General features: G+C 49.3%; 1 pseudogene; it reads left to right on the forward strand.

Moving 5' to 3' along the window:
* The first annotated feature begins 858 nt into the window (after positions 1-858).
* LOC119234730 (high mobility group protein B3-like) lies at positions 859-1503 on the forward strand (annotated as a pseudogene).
* Positions 1504-12254: the final 10751 nt, after the last annotated feature.

Genomic DNA, 12254 nt, shown 5'->3' on the forward strand with positions numbered 1-12254 from the left:
TTTGGGATCTTCATCAGTCGGCTGAAATTGTTCAAGGCTCAGCAATTCACTGAGGTTTGCCACTGGGTCATTGATTTTAGTAGTGTGTATGTGTGTGTGTGTGTGTGTGTGTGTGTGTGTGTGCGCACGCATGCATGCGCACACACACGCACACTGCACATTTGTTGAGGTTCAAAACAGAAAAGTAAAACTTACATTGCCCCAGAGATCTTGTTCAGGTGCTTCTCAGTCTAATTCAGTCTAGCAAAGTCCTCACAGGACCCACAAGATGTTCCCCACAGGGCAGAAGTCCGTGGATGGAGAAGATTCCTGGGAAAGAACCCCTTGGGACACAGAAAATGCTACAGCTAAGGAGAGGGCTAGCTAGACACCCAAAGGGATGTCTTTACAGATGAAACCTTGGGTCCAGGTGTGGTGGAGCTCAGTATGTGCACCCCACTTCTAAGGGTGTCTCAGCCTCACCTGACCAGGATCTAGTTGCCTGGCCACTTCTGCTCCTGTGTTAAGGCAAGAGTGTAAAAGAAAGACCAAGAATAAAAGCTGACCTTTAGCAAGTACTTACTACATGCCAGGCTCTGTGGCAAGTGTTTTACAAGCATCATTTCACTTGATCCAACAAAAGCCCTACGATTTAGGTTGTTACTGTCCTCAGTTAACAAATGGGCAAACCAGAGTCGTCATGATTCAGTGACATGTGCGAGATCACAGGGGGAGCCAGGACTTGGCTCTGAGCTGTACTCTAGAACCACGCACACAGTTGGGTTTTGCTGTGAACCCATTATTTAGGGCCATGAAGTGTGTACCTATAATGCAGAGGTTAAAGTCCCAAGGTCAAAGACAAGGGACAATACAGTCAGGATGGCTAACGGTGATCCAACAAACCCAAGGGCAAGATGTGAGCTTATGTCTTCTTTATGCAGATGTGCAGAGAAGAGCATAAGAAGAAAAACCCAAAGGTCCCTGTCAGTTTTGCAGAATTTTCCAAGAAGTGCTATGAAAGGTGGAAGACCACATCCAACAATGAGAAATCTACATCTGCTGAAATGGCGAGGGCAGACAAAGGATGCTATGGTCAGGAAATGAGGGATTATGAGCCAGCTAAAGGGGAAGAAGAATCTAATGCCCCCAAACAGTCACCCTCCTCAGGATTCTTCCTGTTCTGTTCAGAATGCACCCCGAGATCAAATAAATCCACAGACCCTAACAGCTCTGTCAGAGCCATGGCAGAGCAGCTACGTGAGACATGGAGTAAGTGACATGACAGCGAAAAGCAGCCTGACAACAACGAGGCAGCAAAGTTGAAAAAGTGAGAGAAGGATGTTGCCAACTCTAAGTGGAAGGCAAGGATGGGGCCAATGTCCTGCTGCAGTTGCCAGGGAGAAGGTGGAAGTGAAGGCAGGATGGAAAATAAAAACTTGTTTCTGTCTCTGTGAAAGTCTTCAAGTAGGGGGCATCGTTATGGACACGTCTGGATCCAAGCGTGTCCATGCCCCATTAGGTTGACTCACGCCACTGGACCGTGATCAAACCATGCCCCTCGGAGTGCTCTAGGAATTGTTAGTGGTTGATGTGGCGTGGCCATGGGGATCTTCTGGTACGATTTTGACCCTAAAATGAGACATTTTAGGGCACATATTCCCCAACATTTTTAAAATGAAAAGACTGGTGTTCTCACCCTGTGCACTTTGCTCTTGGCATAAGGCATTTAAAGATGCTTTCTAGCATTTTCTTTAATGTGTTAGGTGGTATTAACTATATGGTTTTGGGCTGGAAACCCTGAGTCATCAAGAGCACATAGCTGTACTTTGAAAAAAGAACAGAATGGCCAAGATAAACTCTCAATGGTCCTCACAGGGGGTGATGTTCTGGGAGACAGGTCTTCTGGAGGGGCCATAGCTCAGGGGGTCCCTAGGAGGCTTGCCCTGAGGTCATTGCGGAGGGCAGTCATTCACCCTTGTTTTGTATCTAGAAGCAGGGCATTCTGCTGCCATTCTTAGCTGTGGAAAAGGGGGGTCACCTTGCATGAGAAGGGTTTAGATGTTTGTAGTTCAATGGGAGAGTTTTGAACTCTGTATTAACAAACTGTCAAGCTCGTCATTATCAGCAAAAAGCCTCTGCCTCCATGAAAGTTCACGACCGTTTCTGTACTAAACACCATAAGCGACATTTTGTTATTTTTCGTACGTTGAGAATGCGGAAATATTTTTGAAGTTAAATGAACACTATTAAATCCTTTTGAAAACATATTTTAAATTAAAACTCAAGTTCCAGGGCTGGATTGCTTGGTTCAACACCTAGTTCTCCTCCTCACTACTCTGGACCTTAATCAAGCAGGGAGTAACAGATCAGCAGGCTCTGGGCTGGCACGCCTCTCCACCGCTCACAGGACAAACCCACACCCCGAGGGGCCTGTGAAGCCAGCTGTTTGGCTCCACCAGCCAGGTCTCCCTACTGCTTGGTTTCAGCAATCACGAGCCCAGCTCCTTCGGGCCTTCCCAAGGGCCTCCACCGTCTTCTTCCCCTACTCTGGATTCTGCTCATCACGCCTCAGGCTTCCTCTCTCAGCTCAAATGGCACTTCCTTTGAGAAGCTGGCCCCTCCCCCAGTCAAGAGGAGGCACCCCCCTGATTCATTTTCATGCCAGCACCCTCTTCTTTCCCTGAATAGCACTTTTAACTCTCTACCTCTCCCAAGAGCCTGGTACAGGGCCCTGTAAGCAGTAGGTGCTCCTGGCATATTTGTTGAGTGGATGAGTAAGGGTGGTGCTCAGGCCTTCTCCTGGCAGGCCAGACAAAAAACTGTTCAGTTGAGGGCCTCCCCGGTGGCACAGCGGTTGAGCGCTGGGTTGCGAAGCTGCCCACAGCCTCTGCAGCAATGGTTCAATCCCCGGCTGCTCCCCAGCCACCGGAGGAGGGTCCCACATGGCGCGCAGGCCTCTCCTGCCGCCCGCTGCTCCCCTCAGCAGTGTACTTCGGTCCTTCTGCCTGCTCTGCTCCCTGCTCTGGCTCTGGTGAATTCTCTCACCCTCTCGCACTTCTGACTGTACCCAGTGCTTGTATAAATAAATAAAAAAATAAATAAATCTTTATTAAAAAAAAAAAAACTGTTCAGTTGATTGAACCACTGGTCTGTGGTCCCAAGGGTGCCAGGTTGCTGGACTCCTCATGTCTGCTTCCCCCATGAGCAGAGCTCTATCTTGGGTCACCCAGCAAATGCATCCCCTGCAGGCTGCAGAAAGCTGGCAACAGGCCACAAGCAGGACATTTCTCTGACCCTTTCCTCTTGGCTCCTTCCAGTCCCTTCCTCTTTTCACTTCTAGGAACACCCTGTAGACGGGCTGCCCCTGGTCAGCTGTGGTCAGGATGATTTAGCTTTCAAATCTCTTAAGGTCATTTCAGAGGTTTGAAGTTTCCTGGAGATGCAGACTGGAACGCTCAGAAGCTTCCAGAGTGTTTTTCCAAAGAGATAGGAGGTGAGAACAAAAAGAGAGAAAAGGAAGCAAGGGTAGCTGGAGAAGAGACGAGAAGGAGGGACGGCAGCGAGGCGACAGTGCAGGCCCGGGAACTTGGGAGCCGCCTGGAAGTAGGCCATAGGGTCTGGGCTGCAGAGTGTGATTAGTGCCACTAATCATCTCACCAGCTCAAAATAGGTTCCCTCCTCTGAGACCATGCTCCCAGGGTCAGGCGTGGCGGCTGATTAACCAAGGATGCTGCTGCACGCTGCTTGGCAAAGAACAACTCACAGGAGGATGGGAGGCCACAGATGGACCCCAGAGATCTGTGTTCCCCGGAGGTCACTCCCCCACCCTTCCAGCACCCCCAGCACAAAGGCACCCTCATTATCACGGGTGGGGCTTCTTCAGGTCCCCTCCCAGACCGCAGAGCCAGGCAAGTTGGGAGGTAATTGACAGGGCCTGGGGCCAGCCCCCAGGGGATAGTGATCTGCAAAAATATCCTGTCTTCTGGATGTCATCCTCACTTATCTTCAGGGTGCTGCAGCCCCCCAGGACTCTCTGGGAGCTGTTTGACATCCACTCCCAGAACAGCATCTCTAATGATTAAAACCATATGGCCCCTCCGCTCAGACTCCTGTCATCTCTCAGCTCGCCTGCCTCTGCTGCAGACCAGTCACTTCTCCTATAAAGACTCTTGTTCTACATGGTTGTTGGGCAGGGGACCCAGGGGGGCAGAGGCCCAGAATTACACCAGCAGTTAATTGCCTGGGTGGTGGCTGGGCTGACGCAGAGACATGTCTGCCTCAGAAACTGACTTGGGTTCTCTGCTGAAGGTTATTAGGGGGAGTCAGTAACTTCAATGTCTTCATCCCATAAGGCCACATGGAAGATGACAAGTCAGCCAGGCCTGAGCATGGCACAGCTTCAAATGCCATGGTGGGCATCCGGGGTGGCCTCAGGCACAGTCTCCATCTCCCTGCAGCCTTCACCTGACTGGCATTGCTAATTGGCAGCTAGGGGAACACAACTGAGATGCCATTCCCAGGACAGCCCCCTTACCCAGGAGTCCTGAGTCCCCTCTTGCCACAGTTCAATCCCGCCTAGTCGCTGTGCCCACATCCACCATGGAGCCAGTCCTGAGTATCTGTACCAGCCCATTGGGTTCTGATCCTGATCCAAAGGGAAGGGAGTTCTGTGGTGGGGAAGCAGCAGATGGTGTCAGATGAGTTTCGGGTCAGAACCAAGTGTCTGAGCTGCCCAGGCCCAGACTGATAAGGAGCCACAGGCTCAGCCTTCTCCGGCTATGGGGTGGAGACTAGAGATATGGGAACAGACACGTTACAGAATTCCAGCAGGGCTGGAAAAGGAACTCATGCCAGTCTCCCAGGGACTGTAGGCCACCTCGGCATGGGGCAGTGTGAAGTGGGTCACCCAAAACCAGAGGAGCCCCAAAGAGCAGAGAAAAGAACTGCTTTCCTGGCCTGTTCTCATAGCCATCCAGTGGAGAGGGGTCATGGAGGAACTGAGGAACAGAGGGGCAGACCTGAAACCCGCAGGGCAGAAGCGGCCCCTGGCTGGGAACCGGAGCCAGCGCTCTCCATCCAGTTCCCACCCGCCTGGAGTTCAGGCCGAGAGCCCCAGCCAGCAGTGTGCTCACCACAGCAGCCCAGGGAGTCTGCATGGACATTCACCCAGCGCTGGCATCAGCTGCATCCAGCACAGCATCGCCAGGCACAGGACTGTCCTGGCAGCCCCACCCTGCTGGCAGCACGCAACCACTGGGTGCTCAGGAGGCCCACAAAGGCTGCCTGTCTGTCCGACAATCTCCTTTCCCACACTGATTAGTGGGGCCCAGAATTTTGGTCTTCTTCTGAGTAACATGACTTTTGTCCCCTGAGATCACTATGAGGGAGGCTGCCAGGGCAGCTGCAGCACCCAGCACCAGTGACTCAGCCACAGAGCAGGGAGGCAGCCCCAGCACCCTCGCTACATGCACCCATGCTGCAGACCCATGCCTGCACAGGCAAACACTGGGCGACAGAGTTCTCTGCTCTGTTCCATAGTCACAACTCCAGTGGGCTTGGGTAGCCTGCTGACTAGTCCTAATTTCAAGTTATTCCAGCCTGAGCATTTCAGGGTTTGGGTTCATATATGAACTTTACCCCCTTCCAGAATGCAACATCCCTTCTTCAATTGGCCTATCTGCAGATGAGTAAGTTGGATCAGAAAATAGATCAAGCAAAGATGAGAGATGAGAGTCAGTCATCTCTGAGGTGTGAGCAAGGTGGTCATCTAACACAAAATATGATGTGAGCCCCTGAGGCTGTCACACAGAGACATCCGCTGCCCTTGGAGAGATACACACAAGCACTGCTGATTACATTCAAAGGATCAACAAGCAGCAAAATTAAATCTGTCTGGAAGGTCAGGGCCATCATCCTAGAGCAGGGAGCTTTGGTTCTGTGTCTTGGGGGTGAACAGGGCCCTTCCAGTGTTAGGAAGGTCCAGCAGGCAGTAAGAACTTGCCAGACACTGAGTACTAGGACAAGTGCTTAGGAGAGTATCTGGGTTCACCCTCACAGCAGCCCTTCAAGGTGGGAGCTTCCTCATCCCACTTCACAGCCAGAAGGGGTAAAGCGGGGATCTGAACCCAGCTGTGTCACTCCAGGATGGCTTCGCCTTCTTTTGCAGGGAGAGTTCCAAATGCTGGGCCAGAACAGAGCTTATTGAAGGATTTTGAGGAAGGAACAATAAAATGTCATGGCCTGGGGGGAGTGCATGCAGGAGGAAGTAGAATGTGTGGGCTGTGAGCAAGAGACAGGTGGACCAAAAAATGATTTCTTGCCTAGACCCAACAGGAGCGGCAGTGAGGATTGATGCAGATTTGGATGAGTTGAAAGAATATGAGAACAGGGAGTTGAGGGAGTTGATGCTGATGACCCCCTCTTCTCTTCAATGGAGTAACAATAATGACAAATAGGCTGGTAACCAGGTGAAGTCCATGAGGAGAAAGAACTGACCAGAGACACATGCAGGCTATTTACTGCCAAACAAAACTGTGGCCCGCCCAGCGGATTTCAGAGGTTCCATCCACACCAGTGTGCATTTCCCTGCGTCGCCGTCAGCAAGCAGGTGTGGAGCAGAAGTTGGGTTGACCCAAGAAGCACAAGTTGTTGAGGTGGGTCTAGTCCAACTAAAACAGATTGGGTAGATGATAACAATTTGGCACTAGTGAGCATTGGATTGAACTAATACACCCTGGGATCTTGGCTCCCAGAGAGGAATACACTGCCAAGAGGGCATGGGGTGAGGGTCCTTGGGATGGGCACCTGCTCTTTGAGAAACACACAGTGGAGAGAAGAGGGATGCCAGAAATCTGGGCCTCAGGATTGGCGAGTAGGCACAGCAGGGCACAGGGCATAAGTAAAGCTAACTGAGGTTCCTGTCAAAGAACTAGAAAGTGCTAACGGAGTTTGCATCTGGCTTTGACACCTGTCAGTTGAGTGGCCTTGGGCAGATTTTTTAACATCGCTGAACCCCTGTGAACTTATTCACAACAATCCTTTTGTCATGAGGTTGAAATGTACAGATTCTCTGTGGGCTGTGTACAAATGCCAGGCATGATGGATCAGGCAGGGAGGTAGAGAAAGTTCCAGGTTTCAGGCAGGATTGGGACCCAGCAAATCCTTCCCCATCATCATTTGTGTGGCTTTTTTTCCCTCACTTTGTCCTTGTCCTTCCCAAATCTCATTTGGTTGTTTCTGACCAATCTCTAAGACCTACTGGAATCTATTTGAATTCTAATCCTATCCTTCAAGGTGCCCCTCCAACCTCAGCTGGGTGTCATCGATGAAATTAATGAGCGTGCGCTCTGTTTCATCATCTAGTTCATTGCTGGAAACATTAAATAGCCCAGGGCTCCAGACTTCCAATTGCTCCAAATGGCCTCTCACACGTCCCCGGGGTTTCTGTTTCTAGACAGACAGTGAGAAACAGAGTCTCCCCATCCTGGATTAACCATAACCTCCCCCACACACACTTCTATTCTCACTGGTAGAGGTGGTCTTTCTGGGAGACACAAAAGAGACACCTTACATTTTGCAATAAAAATAAGGTTCTGGGGGCCTCCCTGGTGGCACAAGGGGTTAAGCATCAGCACTATGAAGCTGTCCACAGCCACTGCAGCACGAGTTCAACCCCTGGCCAAGGAGATACCTACATGGCGCAGCAGACCTCTCTGGTCTTGCTCACTACTCCCCTCAGCAGTGAATTTCAGTACATCTGCCTGTTCTGCTCCCCACTCTGTCTCTGGTGAATCTTCTCACACATGCCCCCTGCACCTCTGGCCTGTACCACAGCTATTGTATGCATAAGTAAATAAATCTTTAAATAAATAAATAAGGTTCCGTGCACTTCCAGGAAAACCACCCTACACCCACTCCCTGAGGTGTTTTTCCATTAGGAGACCCTGGGCTCACAGCCTTGACCCTGACTCCTACCCTGTCCTTCCTCTGGCAGCAAGCATTCTTTATGCCCATGCTGCTTAGAGTAGGAGTGATAATTAGCCATGGCTGGGGTATTCTTAGGGCACCAGCTGGAAATGTCATGGGCTGCAACCCCATACCATGATGCCACAGCATCCTGCTTTGCCCGTGGGCCAGACCCTGGATGGAGACAACGGCATCCCTCTTCTCTTTACCTCTGCGTGGTTCCAAAGACAGTGCCCACCATGCCCACCATGTGTTCAACTTTCATTGACTACCTGTGAAGGGCCAGGCTCAGGCATTGGAACAAAACCATTGACAAAACAAATACATCTTGCTTTTATGGATGCTCCAGTCCAAGTTCCCCCCTGTTCTCTGTCTCCTCTGATGCCCCAGCAGAGCAGTTCACTCCCCTGGATCCTCGCTCACAAATGCTGGACTGACTTCTTTCCCCTCATGTCTAGAAAATCACCGTCCACTGCCGATCTGCTCTACTCGGGCCCCTGGTTCACCTGAGCTCTTCCACATCATCTTTGTCACCTTTCTAAACCTTTATGTTTTTCACCATCTCTCTGCCTTGTGCCTCAGCTAGCATTCCTCTCTCCTTTGGTAGTCACTGCCCCCTCTCGCCTGAATCACAACCAACCCTGCTTCTCTCACACCCTCTCTAGCTCCATCTTGCCCACCTCCAGTTAATGAGCTGGCCAACATTAATTTATGCTCACATATCAACTACCTTTTTCTATTCTCTTGGCCCCAAAATGGTCTGGGTTTGGCACTTCACCTCTCAAGACAGGAGACCTAGACTTTTTCAGGGGGAGATTGGGAAGGCTATCCCTGAACTCCGGTCATGAGGGATCAGACCCAAGACCCTTGCAGCCTGTTGGCTCATCAATCATTCACCAACAATGCTGTCACCGCGTCTGGCATAGCACTGGGCACCAGGAACCCAGAAAGTATTAAGACACAGTGCCTGAGACTGACATGGAAACAGAGACAGTGATAACAAAGACTGCAGACAAAGTATAGAAGAAAAGGATTCAATGTTTTTCTTGAGGAGATCAAGAATATTTCAGAGGTGACATGCAGAGACAAAAAAAAAAAAACAGTGAAGAAAGTGTAAGCAATGACACTTGTTTTAACTTGGCAAGCTGTCAGCTTTGCAGAGAAAAATCTTTTACTCACCCTACCGAGCACACAGAGCAGCAGCTGAGATATATGTATGTGTCTGTGCATCCAAGTACATACATTTGTACACATACCCATGTGTATTGGCCATGCAAGGAAGAGCTGGTATGTCAGGGTGTCCCTTTAAGAAAAGATAGAAAGAGCCAAAAGGGGAAGAATTTGAAGGGCAAAGGGAAACCTCAAAGACCTCTGCTAGCCCCACCTTCTCTCTGCTTCTCTATTTTGTCCACATCTACCCAACACCTAACAGAAATCCTATCGATTCTACCTCCTCAGTATCTCCAGTATCTGTGAACTTCTCCTCACTGCACTGTCATTACCTAAATCAGACCCTCATCATGTCTCAACTTCATTACTATAACAGTCTCCAAACTGGTTTCTGCCTCCAAACTGATGCTCTTCCAAACCATTCTCACCATGGCAAACATGGTGTTCTCTCTAAAATACCAGTTCCATCCCTGCTCTTCTTCCATGGCTCCCCAGTTGCTCTTTGCCTGCTGTGAGGATCTCAGTATCTTCTGTCGAGGCCCATTTGATCCCTCCAGCCTTACATCTCACCACACTCCCTCCAAACTCAGCCTGAGGCCCCAGCCAGGCTGATTTAGTCTCTTCAGCCTCCATCTCTCATGTACTCTTGGTTCTTCCTGAAACACCTTGGCCCTGATCCACCCCTCACCCACTCTTTGCGTGGCTGGTCCATAGTCAACCTTGAGGCCTCAGCCTAGAATTCCCACCCCCTTTCCTGGGAGAGGCTCACGCCCTGGTCACCACAGGGCAGCATGATCCCTGTCTTGTCATCTATTCCCATTAGACCCTAGGCTTGGAGAAGGCAAACATGGCTCCTGAATTAGAGACTGGAACTTAACGTGAAATCAGTGCTTGTTGGTTAGAGAGTTCAATATTTATTGAATAACTGGATATGCTTTGATTCCTTAGGAAGTCTCCAGCCTCAGCACTGAAACAAATGAAACATTTTGGCAGTTCTCCTGAAATAATGAAGTCCAAAACTACCAAAGGCGAGCAGAACCTAGAAGTCACCACATCCAAATCTCAGAGGTCAACAGAAAGCCCCGAGAAGCGCCAGGGGCGGAGGAAGCCTTCTCTGGATCCGGACTCCATGCTCTTCCCCTCAGCACACCACGTCTGGCCCTTTGCCCTTTCCCGGCTATAGGATCGGGTGCCAGCAAGGAGTAGGATCATGAAGCCAGTGCCATGTTGCCATGGCAGCACATCTCCAGGATGCTGACAGGGTAATAACCCAACAGACCCACAGGAGGAAGGCCCTGCACTGTGGCCAGAGCTAAGACGGTGAAGGGGAAGGCAGCAGGCTCCGACTTGCCAGCATTCAGCCAGGTGCTTGACTGTATTTAAGAAAATTATTCTTCACTCAGTCTCAGGAGCAATGGAGTATGTCCTGCCTTTTTAGAGGGAGATTGGGAAGATGGAGCTGACCTGACACATCCCTCCAGTTTCCCTGTGCACACTTAAACATTCTGCCAAAACTAATATCTTTATTCCTAAAACCTTCAATTCACGTAGAGCAAGCAGCGTCTGCCTGTGCAGTACAGAGCGTGCACTTCAGCCTTTATATTACCCAGAGGAATGAGCTGCTATTATGAAATCATTAAATTAATAACTTGGTAATATAGGCAGATATATAAAACAATCTGTTCATAGAACAAAAGAAATTACTACGTTCCAAACATTCATAATTTAATTTAACAGCAAATTAAAGTAGCATACATAATTTTAGCCTCAAAATGTCAATAGAATTATGTAAATACAGCACCCGAATCTTATTGCCATGTGTGTGTGTGCTCGCAAGCGGGTGTGTGTATGCACACATGTGTAGTTGTAGGCGTGAAAGGAAGGTGGAGTATATGGCTGACATTTCCCTCCTGTAGGCTTCTCTTCTTCACAACAGAGAAGCAATTGACAGAAATAGATGAGGTGCCCAGCTTTTAATTAAGAATTTATTAAACATTCAAAGAGCTATAGAAGGGAAAAGCCAGCAAGGCACTCTGCTGGCTGCCAGGATTGGGTGCTGAGCAAACAGTAGGAGTCACAGTGGAGAGGTGCCAATGGGGTCTTGCTAAAGCTTCCATGGGGAGGGCAAGCATTAGAGGCCACCAAACCTATTCATGGGGCCCAAGAGAAGAGAGGCATCCTACGCTATGCAGCTGGAACAGTGGCCAGGAGCACTGCTGGCTCATGAGGCATTATCTTGGGAAAATGACAAGACCAGAGAGTTCTCCTACTCCAACATTTGGCAAGACCCCCTATGTGGGAACTCTGGGGTGGAAAAGGTATAAAGTGAGCTGCAGTGGCCCTAATCCATTCCAGTCAATTCACAAGCCTTATGCTGTGTGTGAACCAAAGAGAATGAGACTGTCACGTGTGCCAAGGAAAGTGATCATTCTGTGGTCAAAGTTCTCCACTCCACTCCCCAGAGGCGGGGCAGCAGTTCCTGTTCAAGCAGGTAGAGCATAAAGGGATTCCTGTGTGAGCTGACTCTGCATCCATCCCAAGATTTTCTGACCTTTGAGGTATTATATCTAAAGTGTTATATCCTGGTCTCATTAACTGTTTTCTCATGGATTTCTGAACTCTGTAAGGGACCTGTAAAGTCTAGCCCTTATTCAAAAAAAAAATTATGGACACACACACACACATACAGAATATGCCACACGATTTGGGGGATTCACTATCGCATTGATGAATCCAAGTTTAAGAATCTCTAGTGTAGCTAACAGTAAACATAGAACTATATGTATAAATAGCAACACCTATTGAGTGCCAAGGAAAAAGTCAGAGAGTAAGGCACAAGGTTGGCTCCCTGGAGAGGTGGTAGCAATTGAACTTGACGGGTGGTTAAGCCTTCTACAAGGGCAAAGGAGGAGGAATAGAAGAAACCAAAATTTTAAAAAAATCAAGGCAAGAGTTCATAAGGAATGATGACAAGTATCCCAGGGATTAGGGGTAGGAGATAGAAAATGGCAGACTATCGGGAAAGATTCTAACAAACTTTCGTCTTCAAAATATTTATTTTCTGTGGGCATGAATAGTAACCAAGAGGAGGAAAGATTAGAACTAGGTAATCCACTTAGCAAGCCATAATAATCATCTAA

This window comes from Talpa occidentalis, unplaced genomic scaffold (assembly GCF_014898055.3).
Source record: "Talpa occidentalis isolate TD23 unplaced genomic scaffold, MPIMG_talOcc4v2.1 talOcc4.8, whole genome shotgun sequence".
In the NCBI taxonomy this organism is placed as follows: Eukaryota; Metazoa; Chordata; class Mammalia; order Eulipotyphla; family Talpidae; genus Talpa; species Talpa occidentalis.